Source organism: Cyprinodon tularosa, unplaced genomic scaffold, assembly GCF_016077235.1.
Source record: "Cyprinodon tularosa strain WSP-4 unplaced genomic scaffold, ASM1607723v1 ctg1711, whole genome shotgun sequence".
NCBI classification, from domain to species: Eukaryota; Metazoa; Chordata; class Actinopteri; order Cyprinodontiformes; family Cyprinodontidae; genus Cyprinodon; species Cyprinodon tularosa.
This window is the reverse complement of record NW_024038543.1, coordinates 14228-28542: the sequence shown is the minus strand read 5'-3', so window position 1 is coordinate 28542 and position 14315 is coordinate 14228. Positions and strand designations below refer to the sequence as shown.

Here is a 14315-nt window from a genome sequence, read left to right as displayed (position 1 = left end):
CCACAGTTAATGATCTTTTGAGCAAAGTTTTGATGAAGCAGTTAATTAATAATGCTAATTTCACATAGAAACTAGAACAGATAAGGTGTTATAATGTAAACCTGGTAAATATTCAGGTCCTGGGCGAATATGTGGATGTGAACATCTGGAAGTTAATTATTTTGGGTCTGAGAAAATTTAAATGGCCAAAAAAACGTCCTAACAAAAACATGTTTACATTCACGAATGTTTTTACCTTTTCTGTTATGAGGGGAATAAACATAATAAAGTGCAGCAACATTTCATCTAAAACATCTTGGTTACAGATGAAGCTAGTTTGCTGTCCATACAACAGGCAATCAGGAAGTTATAGATGTTTAAATTTAAAAAATCCAGACGGACCCCTGCTGTGCTGTGCTGTGCATGGTGTGGCACAACTTTTTTGATTGAAAGTATTTAGAATAAAAAAACAAGTTTTATTTTTGGGACTAAGAACCTTTTAGCTGAATGATGAGTTATTGGTATTCCAGAAACAGACTTTTATTCTGATTAAAATAAAAGCAAAGGTTGGACAAACAATATGTCTTTTGAATATTTCATGTGTTTACTGATGAGTAAAGACGATGCTAACAGGATGGACTGCATGCTACACTATGCTATGCTATACAGAAACATGTGTTGAGCTGTTGCTAAAGCTTAGACAAGCTTTATTCACTAAGGGTTAAACACTGATATAACATTAGTGTTCATGTGTTCCTCAGATGCTCATTACATTTCCATTAGCAAGTATGACCAAGAGTCATTTAGTGGAAGCCTGATGTCTATTCACTGCTAGCTGTTTCAAAGAGGTTAAAGAATCATTTAACTAAAGTTAAAAAAGCTCATTTGATCATATCCCAAATTCTTCCAGATAAACTTTGGTTTTCAAATTCAAAATCCATCTTAAACTGTAATATATAGTTTTCAACCATGTTTCCCTTCCCCTTTGTACTTAGTGGGTTAGTTAAGTTGAGTTTTACTAGTCTTAAGAGTGTTAAAGTGAAATATGTTTGACTTGGAGCTGAATGATTTTTCTTAATAAAGTCTTTTATTTTGAACAGAAGTTGTTGTGAATTTATTCCATGTTTGTGCAGAATTAACTGTTTGACCACGATTAGAGCTCAAATCACTCTTTCATCTATTGTTCTAACACACAGTTAGTAGGGCTGTGTGTCATAAACAGTATATAACAGCCAAAACAATATCTGATTAAATAAGCAATAAGCATCTTAAAGTATCAGAAATATAAAGTCCCAGCTGGCTGGGAATGGAAAAGAACATAAAATCACAACAGCTGAAAACAATAAATAAAAAACCTAAAATTGAATCAGCAGAGATATCTAGAAGGGGGTCCAACGGGTCTCATCAGAAAGAACCAGAACGACATGCAGACAGCAGTGAGTGGGCGGAGCCAAGATACCTGGACAGGTGAGGAACAGCCTTCTGGAAAAGAACTACAAAAATCCAAAGTTCCATAAATTTAGTGAACAACTGAAGCTTTCTGCTATGAAACCCCAAACATATGAAGGCGAGGCCATGTCAGGAAATAATGGACTTTGATCAAACTCTGTGAGGTGGGCTGTGCCTTTACGTTCTGTCACACAAAGGATTGTGGGTAACCGTATAGCGGCCCTCAGAGACGTCCCTATGCTAACTGCATTGGAGCTAGGAAGCATCCAGCCTCCTGGTCCTAGCTCCTTCCTAACTGCCAGCACTGTTCAGGTAGGACTTATTATGGCGACTGCTGATGCACTGCCATAGGAGGAAGCAGGAGTACCCAGAGAGAACCCACACATGCACAGAGAGAACATGTGGCCTCCATACAGAAAGACCCCAGGCTGGGAATCAAACCCAGAACCTTCCTGCTGCAAGGCAGCAGAGCTACAGACTGCAGCCCTCCAACCTTCCTCCAATCCTCTTTCTGGATTTCCTAGAACCCTTCTCACCGTAGCTCCTTTCTTCTTCTTTCAATTAGATTCTGAAAGTTCTGATTTCTTTTTTAAAACCTTGAAAGCTTAATTTGTAGATTTAATAACCAGATCACATTCTGTTGTTCTCCACGGTACAATCTTCTTCTTCTTCTTCTTGTTTTTCCTGCCTTCCTTCAGAATCTAATGATGAACAGCTTCTAGAACAGAATTCCAAAATGTTAAATTGAATAAACTGATATCAACACTCATGTCTGCTTCCTTCATTCTTTCTTCACTTCTTATCTTCTATTTCTCCCAGTCAGCTCTACTAAAAGACCAATAAACAATCCTCCAGGATCCTCCTGCTTATTGAAGCCAACTTCAATCAGATCAGGAAAGTCTTTCCTTCCAATAGTTGTGCCTTTAATAATCTTCCAGGATCAGAGTCCTGCTAATGAATCAGAAACTAATGTTAAATCAGTTACTGGTTATTGAGGATTATGCTTTATGAGAATCTCCAGTGTCACATGCAGCTCTGCTGATTAATGTTAGTTTTCTCCTCTCACCATTTTCTATCTGGTTCAGTTGTTTTTGAACTTCCTGTTTTATTCTGAGCTCAAATTGCAACAGGTGGACTATTTCCTGAAACGGTGATTTGTAAAGGCAATAGATTGTCTTCAGTTTCATTTAGGGGTATCAGTGTACAGAGGTCTGAACATTAATGCTCGCTGCACTTTTTCAACCTCATTTAGTAAAAAACAAAATATTTCTCTTTTATGAAGCACTACTATGGGACGGTTTATGACCTGTAGTCCCAATCAAACACTGAACTTTCAGAAAATGAGACAAGAAATGTGAGAAAGATATAAAGGGTGTGAATATTTTCTCCTGCACTGAATAAATCATGTTTCACAGAAGCACATCAGCTCTTAGACCTTCTGTTCGATGCTTCTACCTTCTGCCAAAGTAGCCTTCATCATCCTCATCATCCTCGTCGATCAATGAGATATCAGGCAGAGAGGCGACCAGGTTGGTCTGCCTCCTGACACCAAGAACTCCTGCCTCCTCAGCGTATGAGTGAAGCTGAAGGGATGGAGGGAAAAGATGGGAAACATTTCAGGGAAAAAGAAAAGTTTCTTAGTAATACGCATGCATACAACCATGATGAGGTTAAATGAGAATGAAATGAAGGTTTCAGAAATCGATTGAAATAAAGACTAAAAATAATAAAAGAGCTCTGTGACAGAAAGAAACAAGAACTCCTTTATTTCTAAAGCACTTCACCATATTTATCACCAAGTGCTTTAAGGTTGGAAGCTCATTTCTATCAGAAGCTGCAACTGAATATCAACAAAGAAGAATTAGCAGCAATGTTGAAAGCAACCATCAGATTGAGAGGCAGCAATATAAAGAGAGGCTTAACATTAAAGGAATGAGCAGTGGACTCAGTGCAACACTTGCTAAAGGATTATATATTGCAAAGAACGGTGCAGAGCCGACATGGATAAACGGCCTAACATGATGAGAGCCGCATCTTTGACCTGCTGCACCGCCATGTTTAAAGAAAAACAACCATGGAGCTTGTTTGAATGTTTCTCTCCTTGTTCCTGTTTCCAACCATCCAAATAGGATGTCAATGTTTCCTAGTATTGCCATAAAAAGACTTTGTCTATTTCCTTTAAAGATGTTAAGTTATCAGTATAGTGGGCATTATAAGGTACATTTATAGGTTCTCTGTCTAATTTGAATTATAAAGCCCAAAAAAGATGATTAAAAATAAATAAAAGTAATGGCTGACACTACATCACAACCATGAAAGGTTAGTTTTATTAAATTAAGGTTAAAATAGCTGCTCATCTTTTCCAAATCGTTCTTTCAACAAAGAACATCCATCAATAATGAATGTAAAAGAAAATATAGTGAAGATAAAGAGTGTCTGTGCTTTAAATGTGATGCTATTATTATTTTTCTAGAACAGTCAAAAGCTAAAGACTCAAAATTTTAAAAACAATAAAGTAACTCAGCTTTTATAAAGGTTGGATTTTTCTGTATCTAATTTTCTTTTTTTGAACAGGGGTTAAAAAATGTATCAATCACCAAAAATCTTTTCTTTTTCTAAAGTTCTGGCAAGAAATGAAGACGACTTTAACACCAGCTGTAACCGTCTCACTACAATCATGACAGGCCAATCACAGAGCAGCAAATTCAGAAAGAAAAATGTGACGTTTTTTAATATGAAAATAAATCTTTAAAATGTAACATTTATGTTCTGATTTTTATACCTATTTATTCTGAAAGACAGCTTCCATTTAGAGAAACGTTCACATGAAAATATTCATTTATATGAACTTAAATTCAAAAAAGTTTGGTAAACAAAATTATTAAAATAATAAGAAGAACAGGGAAATGAAAATGATTTAAAATGTAAGCATGTCACCATAATGGAGCATTTCCTATGGATTTTATCTCTGTAAAGATTTTAATCATAGAAAACACATCTAGAGCCTCCAGTAACATAGAGAAAGTGATCATTAGTTCACCGTGTTTCATCAATATCTTGTTCTTCCTAGGGGAAGAAGGTGAGAACAGCAGAGAGGATCATGGGGGCTCCTCTTCCCTCCATTAAAGACATCTCATCCCAGCGCTGCGTGTCCCGAGCCCGTGACATCATCAATGACCCCTCACCCCCCCACCATGGACTGTTCTCTGGGAAGAGGCTTCACAGCATTCAATGCAGGTCCAGAAGATTCTGCAGCAGCTTCTTCTCCACCACCATCAGACTGTTGAAAAAACTCTAAATCACAGACTCTGCATCACACCGATAACATCAGACCAAAAGTGCTGCAAAATTGCACCATATGCATTCAGTGCTCTGAACTTCCATATCAATGTGGTTTTTTAGTCCTGTTTTCTTTTTTTATCCCTCACTGTTTACATTTGATCATTGCTGAACTTTAAGAATGTCATGAGAGCTGTACACATTCCTTTTTTATACACTGCATGTACAAAATGACAGTAAAAGTTGTCTAAGTTTAAGTCTAGTCTAAGAAACAATCTAGACATCTTTCATCTTCCAGACTGTGAAGGGTTTCATATGAAACGCTTCAAGAACACATTCACATGTAAACCACGAGTCGTCCACTCTGTAAAAGAGAGATATGCAAAGGATGAGTAAATCAGAAAATTATAATTATCTGATAAAACTTTTATAAAAGATTTAGGTACCGCTGTTTATGAATAATTTTCCCACACAGCAAACTTCCTTTCCAAACTGTTTGCTGAGGAGAATTAAGACGTCAATATCTGAGAACGATCAAACATGTTATATAATGATGAGTAAACTTAGTGAGCATCAAAGATCCTTTTATTCGATTATTTAACAGAATATGGGAATGTGGAAAACTAGCCCAGAGTTGGAAAGAGGCTACATTGGTCAAACAGGTTTGAATAGTTCACTTCAAATAACTGGTAAACATGCAGCAGGTTTAGGTGAAAGTAGCAACCTGCCTGAAACTGGACAGCAGGTGTTTATGGATTTTATTGGTTATAAAACTGAAGGGAGACAGTTTAGAGAAACTGTGGATCAAAGGAAAATTTACTATTTAAAAGAATTCCAATATAAATTAAACAAAATATCAAATATATTCGATTTGAAAAACAGTTAATAAATAATAAGAGAGAAAATATATATATATATTTTTTTGCTTTAAATCTTCTGTCTAAATTGTTACAGAAAAAATAGCTTGTTTGGGTTTTGCTGTAAACCTCCTGTTGACACTCCAGTCCAGCAGGTGGCGGTAATGTGCCTTTATAGTTGGTCTGCCAGCTGCTATAAAGAGAAGAACAACAGGCCTCGATGCGACCAGACTGGACAGAACAGCAGCTAGCAGCATTAGCTTAGCTTGTGTGTGGAGTCATTGTAGAGAGGCTGATAATCTGGGAGTGTTTGCAGTGAGAATGTCTTCAGTCCAGCTTCAAGGAGAGTTTATCACCGAGCAGTTAACTCCTGCTGAAGAAACATTCACGGAGTTTAAAGGGAGTTTGGTCAATTCGGAGGAAAAGATGGACGATCAACATCTACTGCTGGATTTCACCAGGATCCCCCAGATCATCTTACACCGGATAGGTAGGAAACACCTGATAGAAACGATTCCCTGATGATGCACACTGTGGATTTTAGCCTCATCTGATTGGAAAACTGCTTAGAGGAGATCAACATGCTAAGCTAAAGCTAACTTCCGGTTGATAGTGGGAGTCTATTAAAGGCTAAAGTGTGCATGATGTTTGGTCATTGCAGCTTTTCAGGCTAAAACTCTACTGTTCCATGTTGTTTGTGATGCTTAGATTCCAACATGGAGGCTGTTCTGATCCCTGATTCCTCAGATATCTATAGAATTGTTAGATGGTTTACCTGCTGCTGGACAATGGAGTCACAGTCTGCACATGGAGGAGGGAGGATTGGATTAAAGCTCCATCCATAGGCTGGAAAAAGCCTTTAAACAGGGTTTGCTTACTAAAACTATAGCTGCTAAACTGTTAGTTTGGGAAATAATAATAAATGACTTTGGTAACTCTGGTTTAGGAAAAGCAGCCCAGCTAATAGCTACAGTCACACCACAACCACATCAGTCAGAGATCGTCATTTAAACATCAGAAAATCATCATTGCTGTTTATAAAACATTGCTATTGAATTAGAGATTTCATTGAGGTCTCAGCCTCCAGTATTCTAGCTTTAGCTGAGATGAACAACTGTGCTTCTAGATTAAATCGATTCCAAAAAGAAATCCTGCAGTTTTACTTTTCACCAAACCTTAGAAAGAGACTTTTAAATAGTGTGAACAGGCAACCCTTGTCAGGGTTAGATTGAAAGGCTTAGATTACAGCTGCAGCTAACGGTTGGAGGTTTTCAGAGGATTTAACTGAAACAAAGGTTCACACTGCAGGCCTGGATGCTCAATTCAGATTTTTTGTGAAATCCATTTTTTTTTTACGTTGCCGTTCACATTTCCTAATAAATGCGACTTTTATGTGGTCTCCTCTGTGAACTGCAGTCATGCAGTGTCCTGCATGCTCTGTAGAGGACGCAGTGACTTCACAGACATCTTTTCAAGATGGTTAAACATAAATATTGCTCTCTGCATCATCGTCTGCCATTGTTTTTGTTTTTTAGCTGCTACTTCATAGCAGGACCCAGAATAGTGACGTTTGTCGGTTATTAATGGTGTCCAGGTCAGATGAATGCAACCTGGCCGTTCAGACACAGGGCGCACATATCGGATTCAGGACCACATAGCCAAGCAGTCTGGGTCGCATTGGAAAAACTCAGATCTGTGTTGTTCAGACTATCATGAAAAGATCAGATCCAGGTCACATATGGACCAAAAAATTGGACTTGGGTCACTTCAGCTGCAGTGGGAACGTAGCCATAGTAGCAAAATGTGGAAGCACAGTAAATGTTATTGAATAACAATAGGTGATCTGTAGTTATGTGGAAGAACTTTCACACAATATACATTATTTTCTATATTCTGGTGATTTTCTGAGAGCTTAAGTAAAGGAGTATGGGCCCTACTTCATCTTCAAGATATAGTCAACTAAGATGCTGGTGAAGATTCTCAGTCATCCAGGTCGTCCCATCCAAATGAAGTGACCGATTAATCGGCTTCTTTTTCAAAGACTCTGGTCCAAAGACTATAACTTCTGTGTTGTCTGCAGGACAAGAAAGACAAGAGTCATCCAGGTGTTTGTGTCTTCAAGACATGCCTGTAATCTATATAATGGATTGGCTTCATCTGGATTTACAGACAGATATAGTTGGGTATCAACAGCATTACTGTGGAAATGAATCCCATGCTATCTAATAACTACAAATTGTGGGCATATATATAGTAAAGAGAATTGGTCCTAGCACTGACCCCTGTGTCACACAGACAGTAGTTTTGCTAACTCTGAAAATTCAACTCGATCAAAGCAGTCTAAACCAAGTTCAGTTTCTACCTCAGATGCTGACACACCTTCCAGAGATAAACCAATCGTAGATAGAGGAGTGTTAATTATTTTATTTTCAATAAGATTAATCTTATTTATAAAGAATCACATAAAATCATTACTGCTAAGAGCAGGTGGAATGGGTGGTTCAACAGAGCTATGGCTCTGAGTGGGTTTGGCAACTGCTTTGTATTTTTAACGTTTTTCCTTCTCAAAGGGGCTGCATTGTCTAAGGCAGTATGCAGAGATCTAACCCCATCATCAATCTGCTAAAGTGAAACCTTCCTTTGTTGGAGGAGGACTCTGCTAAAATAATCCTGAAGGTTATTAAAAAGTGGTCAGAGAGGACAGGGTTGTGAGGAAATGCTGTTAGTTCCTTACATTCTACGTCATATGTAAGCGCAGGATTTTTTTCAATATTTGGTCAGTGCATAGGTGGGCTAATTCCAAAATATGAACTGGATATGAGCCTGAAATGTGTGTTAGTACTAAGATTGTGTTAAAAACTTGGACTAGGTTTTTATCAGCATGGTATTTTTATAAATAAATAACGGGAATGGAGTTGAGTTTTAACGTCCGTCATTGTTTAGCATGGAAATATGGAATGTGGAGTGTGCGCGTGTGAAAACATCGAGATGTTGGAGTCTCATGCTCAATGGGTGAGAGTTGACAACCCTGTAGACTCAATAAACATACACACGCTTTGGGCAATTAATTATTTATTTGGGCTTAGTGGTTAAATATACACTTATAAAAACAGAAAAAGATATAAATGAAGTAAACTGTAATACTAGTTTTCACATTTTCACCTGGGCTGTTCCATACTAACGTTTAGGACTTAAGAGAAAGCTTGTTAACTAAAATCAAAGTTGCTAAACTGTTACATTACATTAACTTAGCAACTATGGTTTTGGGAAAGCACCCCTGCTAATTATTACAATAACACCACAACAACCTCAGCCAAAGCCCGTAATTTGAAAGTAAGATTTGATTTTAAAATCCTTTGTTGTTCATAAAACATTGCTATTGAATTGTGGTCTCAGCCTTGATAACGTGTACAAGATAGCTTTAGCAACGGACATAGCGGAGCGTTAGCCACGATGCACTGTGCCACACGATGAAATAGTTTCCATAAGAAATACTGCAGTTTTATTGTGTCCAAGCATCCAGAATTACAACCACGTTAATAACATTTGTAAGCAGGATTTTAGCTGGGAATATTTCACTTTATAGCGTTAAGTGACAATTGTCCTTCCTGGTAGGGAACAGTAGGCATGGCGCGGCTAATTTGGGCTATAATCCCTGTTGATCTTGGAATTGTTAATTATTAGAGTTGGAAAAATTAAATTCTTTCAAACACAAAAAATAGTATTTAGTACATATTGAGAGAACAATAAGAAAGAAAACAACAGTTGTAATTTGATTTCCTAGTAATTCTTACTGTTAGAGCATAAAAAGAAAAACAAACTGTTTGTGTGCATTTATGTATGTATAATAAATGGATGACATCATACTTGCCATTCAAAACACTCAGTAGTGGTCGGCTCAGTAACTCCAGATAAAATAATTTAAGTTCACTCAAATATTAGGATAAAAGTTAGCTATAGAAATGGCAGTAACTTCATATGGCAGTAAAACATCAATGATTTAATTGTGATGGTTTTTACAAGGTTAATCATTTTAGTTTTTTTTTTTTTAACAGGGTATTTGTCACTTTTTAGCGGTGCCAGTCAGGTATCCCTCCTGACAAGTAGGATAAATATTTATATATTTTTAAACCAGTCACACTAGGACCATACACTTTTGTGTGTAGACCCTTACAAATAAAGAATGAAAACTCTTCACAAATAGACAACAAAAAATTAGGCTTAACAGTCCTTGTATTTCAAAAAGACAAATATATAGCCATCAAAAAATAATCACAAAATTCTTCTCCAAAAAATAACTGTCCATTATAATCCAAGTTAGAATGGCTCCAATATAAATTGCCCCACAGCAAGAGCTGTGAATAAACAAGAGAAAATAAAGAACATAGAGAAAATAAAGAACATAAGAGTCTATACACAACAAAAGTCCTACAATTGCATAAAAAACAGCACAAACAAACATACATAGAATGGACTTACAGGTCAGATGAGAAACAAATCTTGCTTAGAGGCAGGAACTGGATCAGGTTTTCTGTTGTTGGTTTCACTAGATGAATATATTTAAAAATTTATTTTATTTTTTGTAAAGGGGCAGAATGATTAATTTGATTTTATATTTTCAGTAAGTGTAGCACTTACGGAGGATCTTTAACTGTGTCGTCACCGGCTTCCGGGTAATTGTGATGACACGTCGTCTTGAGCTGTGAAGAAGCAGGAGGATTTTTGAATAACGGTGCAGCCAGCTCTGTGCAACAAGCAGGTTGTCACAAAATTATTTGGAAAACTGAGATTGGGTTTGTGTTCTGGAAAAATGAAAATTTTCATTTTAAGCATAATCTCAAGCTTTAAAGATAAAAGTGGAGGTCCAAACCTGTGATTGTGAAGTCAGAGCTGAAGTGCATGCTGGGAGATGATGTTCCAGTCTGTTTATATGTAATTAGATCAACACAAGGATTATTAAAGAGAAGTCTTTCTGCTATGTTTGTCTTTCCAGACCGCCTTCAGGATCATGTTGGAAAAGAGGAGGATTTCTCTGACCAGCAGCTCTGTGGACGTGAGAAGAATTCCAGTTTGGACCAAAAGGAACCAGAACCTCTGCAGATAAAAGAAAAGCAGCAAGAACCAGAACATCCCTGGACAGAGGAGGAAATCATGGAGCTCCCCATTAGCGAGCACAAAGAGCAGCTTGTTCTGCAGGAGGAGATGGGAGATACAGGAGAGAAACCTTCCCCATGTTTGACATGTGGAGAAACATTTCTGAAAAAAGAACATTTAATGGTTCACATGAGAACTTACAGAGGTCAGAAGATTTATAAATGTCTGTCCTGTGGAAAACGCTTCACCTCCAAGTCTGTCCTTAGTACTCACATCAGAATTCACACAGATAAAAGGCTTTTCTCCTGTACCATTTGTAACAAGAAATTTACTCGAAAGAATAGTTTGACCAATCACATGAGAATTCACACAGGTGAGAAACCTTTTTCCTGTCCGATTTGTGGCAAAAGATTTACTCTAAAAAGTCTTTTGATTGGACAAATAATTCACATATGTGAAACCTGTTCTCCTGAATGTTTTGTGACAAAGGTTTTAAAAGAGAAGGTAATTTAAGTATTCAGATGACATTTGTTCATGCATGATGTAGAATGATTTAGATAAAAAAGAAAAAAATAGTTTCACATAATTCACAGCAGTAGATGCCACAGGAATGAACAGAATAAGTGTTTTCCATGTTTGAATGGGGATAAAATGTCTATTCTATATATCTAGAAACTCCACTGCATTACATAAGAAACTGATGGGTCAAAGTCTGTTTTGAGAAAGCCATTAATCTCCAGCTGTCGTTATATAGAAACTAGAACAGATAAGGTGTATTATTGTAAACCTGGTAAATGTTCTGGTTCTAGGTGAACATGTGGATGTGAACATTTGACAGTTAATTATTTTGGGCCTGAGAAAATGAAGATTTAAATGGCCAAAAAAGTTTGCCTTAAGAAAAAAAAGAGGTTTCCATTTATGATGTCTTAATTTCTCTGTACTGAAGGGAATAAACATAATAAAGTGCAACAACAGCATCCTGGTTACAGATGAAGCAAGTTAGCATCCATACAACAAGCTAATGAGAAGTTATAGATGTTTAAATTGGGAAAAAATCCAGACGGACCCCTGCTGTGCCGTTTTGTTGTATTATATGATGATGGATTATATTCTGCTGTGGATGTTTTTAATTATTGTAATCACTTCTAAACTGATGAACAAGCAGCAAAAAAAAACCTCATGGATTGTAAAAATGTGTTTCTTCATATGGTTTCACATAAATTAGAAACAATCTTTTTCCATGTTTTCTCTGATATTTTCAGCCAAACTAAAGCTGTAAAATAAATAGTTTAATGGCATTCACCTTCTGTCTTCTCCAGTCTTTCCTGTTGCTCCTCCATCAGCATTAATCTGTTTGCTTTTTAGAGCCTGAGTTCAAATCTGGCCATTGGATAAATCCTCCTTTGCTTGTTGGAGAACTTAGATCAGGAAATAATGTAGGTACGTATTCTGGCCCAGTTTATGAAGGACCAACTCTGCCATATTTAAATGCTCAAATGTATAAGCATACAATTAATTTCCAACAAAAAAGTGAGACATAAATGTATATAACTCTTAATTAGCTTCTTTATTTATTTGCCTTTGTAATATTTACCTTATTTATTTTTCTGTCCTTGAAAGCTGCCGTCAGCTCCGGAGCTCCGCTGGTTGCCACGGTCCTCTCAAGTTCGTCACATTTTCTTTTAAATTACGCATTAAATCTGTGAATGGGCCATATGGTGATGCTTAAAAGTATAAGGTTCTCGCCTCAAATGATCTTAAAACATACTTTAATTGAACAACAGCAACAGAAAACAGAACATTTAACTTAGTACTCTGAGCTCAGTCAGTTAAGAAGATGGACTGCCAAGCCAACCAATGAGCAGAAGTTGACTCTCTAGGACACACCCCCTCCTCATTTGCATACTGAGGTAGAAATGCAGAGAGAAATGTAAAAAGGGCATACAGAAATGTAAAAAGGACAGAGAGAAATGTAAAAAAATTGCATGCTTATACATTTATTGAGCATTTATTTATTTCTGTATTTATTTTTAAATATGGCAGAATTGGTCCTTCATACCAGTTGGTTTGGCACCTGATAAAACAAGTGTTTCAGTTGCTATAACTGTGTGTGTCCAGAGCCGCTACAACCAAGCAACTAGAGGAATGAAGGATCTAACTATGGCTATGTTCACAATGCAGCCTGAAGGGAACCTAATCTGATGTTTTTATTTATTAAAAATCATTACAAAATGCCAAAATGAAAGTTCAGCTTCACAGATGAACTCCAGCAAACATTTTTAGTCCAGTGGGAGGCTGAGTGCACCGTGTGCAAAGCTGGCTCATTAGTTTCAGTGTCTAATAAAGGTGCTGGAGATCTCAAAGCTCACATGGACACTGAAAAACCTGAAAAATAGTGATGGGTCGGGCAACACCGATGCGTCGGCGCATGTGTCGGTCTCATAGAGCGAAACCTGTGTCGACGTGTGTATCGCTACGGGAAAGTCACGTGACCGATACAGGAACTGTATCGGTCACGTGACCGATGTTTCGAACTGATTGACGAGCCTTTATAAGGAAGCGCATCTGCCAAAACAATCTTGCGTGTTTTGCGAATATAAAATTCATCAAAAATTATGGAGCTTCCTCAAACAAAAAGAAAGGTTTCTGCCGTGTGGGACCACTTTGATGTCATTTCGGAAAATAAGGTATTTGTTTTAATTTCCTTGTTTCATCCTGTTCCTCTCAGAGTTTCCACTTGATTTTCTGAGTAGAAATTCATTTCAAAGTGACCTTTAGTTTACTGTTCGTGTTATTTTCTACAGGTTAAATGTCGCAATTGCTCAACAGAGCTTGCATATTTAAATAACAGCACCTCCTCAATGCTGAGGCATTATAGGGCCAAGCATGAGCGTGAAATCCATGATACACCCATGATGAACTCAGGTATACAGGTATTTTACAACTTACTGACTTTGTTTTATTGATAATTCTGAATAATTTACACTTTCTCATTTTTAACTATCAAGCTTCCAGGAAGCAGATGCTTGATGAGGCTGTGCTTAATTTCATTCTAAAGGACTGCCAGCCCCTCGCTGTTGTGGAGAATGAAGGGTTCAGGGAGCCGGTTCAGCTCCTTGAGCCCTCATATGTTTTGCCAACCAGAAAGGTTTGTGTGGAAATTATCTGAAGTGGTAGTTTATTCATCAAATTTATTTTAAATATATTGATTTTCTTCTGGTTTGACTTGGTGTGGTTTTCAGACCATCAAACAACTGTTGGCCAAAAAGTACGAGGAGGAACGGGAACGAGTGAAAATGGAAGTCCAGCAGGCTGCGGACAGAATGTGCCTCAATAGTTGGAAGCTCAAATGAGCCCCAGCCGGGAACATCTTCACAACAGCTGTCTGCCCCCACTTCAGGCATGATATTGAGCATCATTCCTTTGTTGTTTGTAAATCATGTACTAAAATACCTTTTTTTAATTATTATTATTTTTTTTTAAGATGACCTTTGGGAACATTTTGATCTCGAAGTGGGGAGGCAGACCAAAAGTGCCACAGCTGATGCCATCCTTGAGGTGCAGAGATACATGGCAGAGGGCAATATTGCGAGGTCCCAGGATCCTCTTGTATATTGGAAAAACCAAAGGACGGTTTATCCAAACCTCTTCCGCCTG

At 37.4% G+C, this 14315-nt stretch overlaps 3 long non-coding RNA genes across 3 annotated transcripts; 2 read left to right on the top strand and 1 right to left on the bottom strand.

Annotated features, from left to right (window-relative positions):
* Window positions 1-5995: 5995 nt before the first annotated feature.
* On the top strand, window positions 5996-11960 carry LOC119781131. Its single transcript, XR_005280497.1, has 2 exons — window positions 5996-6054; window positions 10558-11960. It is a non-coding gene; the product is annotated as an uncharacterized LOC119781131 (long non-coding RNA).
* LOC119781132 lies at window positions 9586-10257 on the bottom strand. The gene is made up of 3 exons (XR_005280498.1): window positions 10203-10257; window positions 10044-10110; window positions 9586-9919 (listed from the first exon to the last, which is right to left on the bottom strand). It is a non-coding gene; the product is annotated as an uncharacterized LOC119781132 (long non-coding RNA).
* Window positions 11961-13987: 2027 nt separating the features above from the next.
* On the top strand, window positions 13988-14270 carry LOC119781133. The gene is made up of 2 exons (XR_005280499.1): window positions 13988-14041; window positions 14143-14270. It is a non-coding gene; the product is annotated as an uncharacterized LOC119781133 (long non-coding RNA).
* Window positions 14271-14315: the final 45 nt, after the last annotated feature.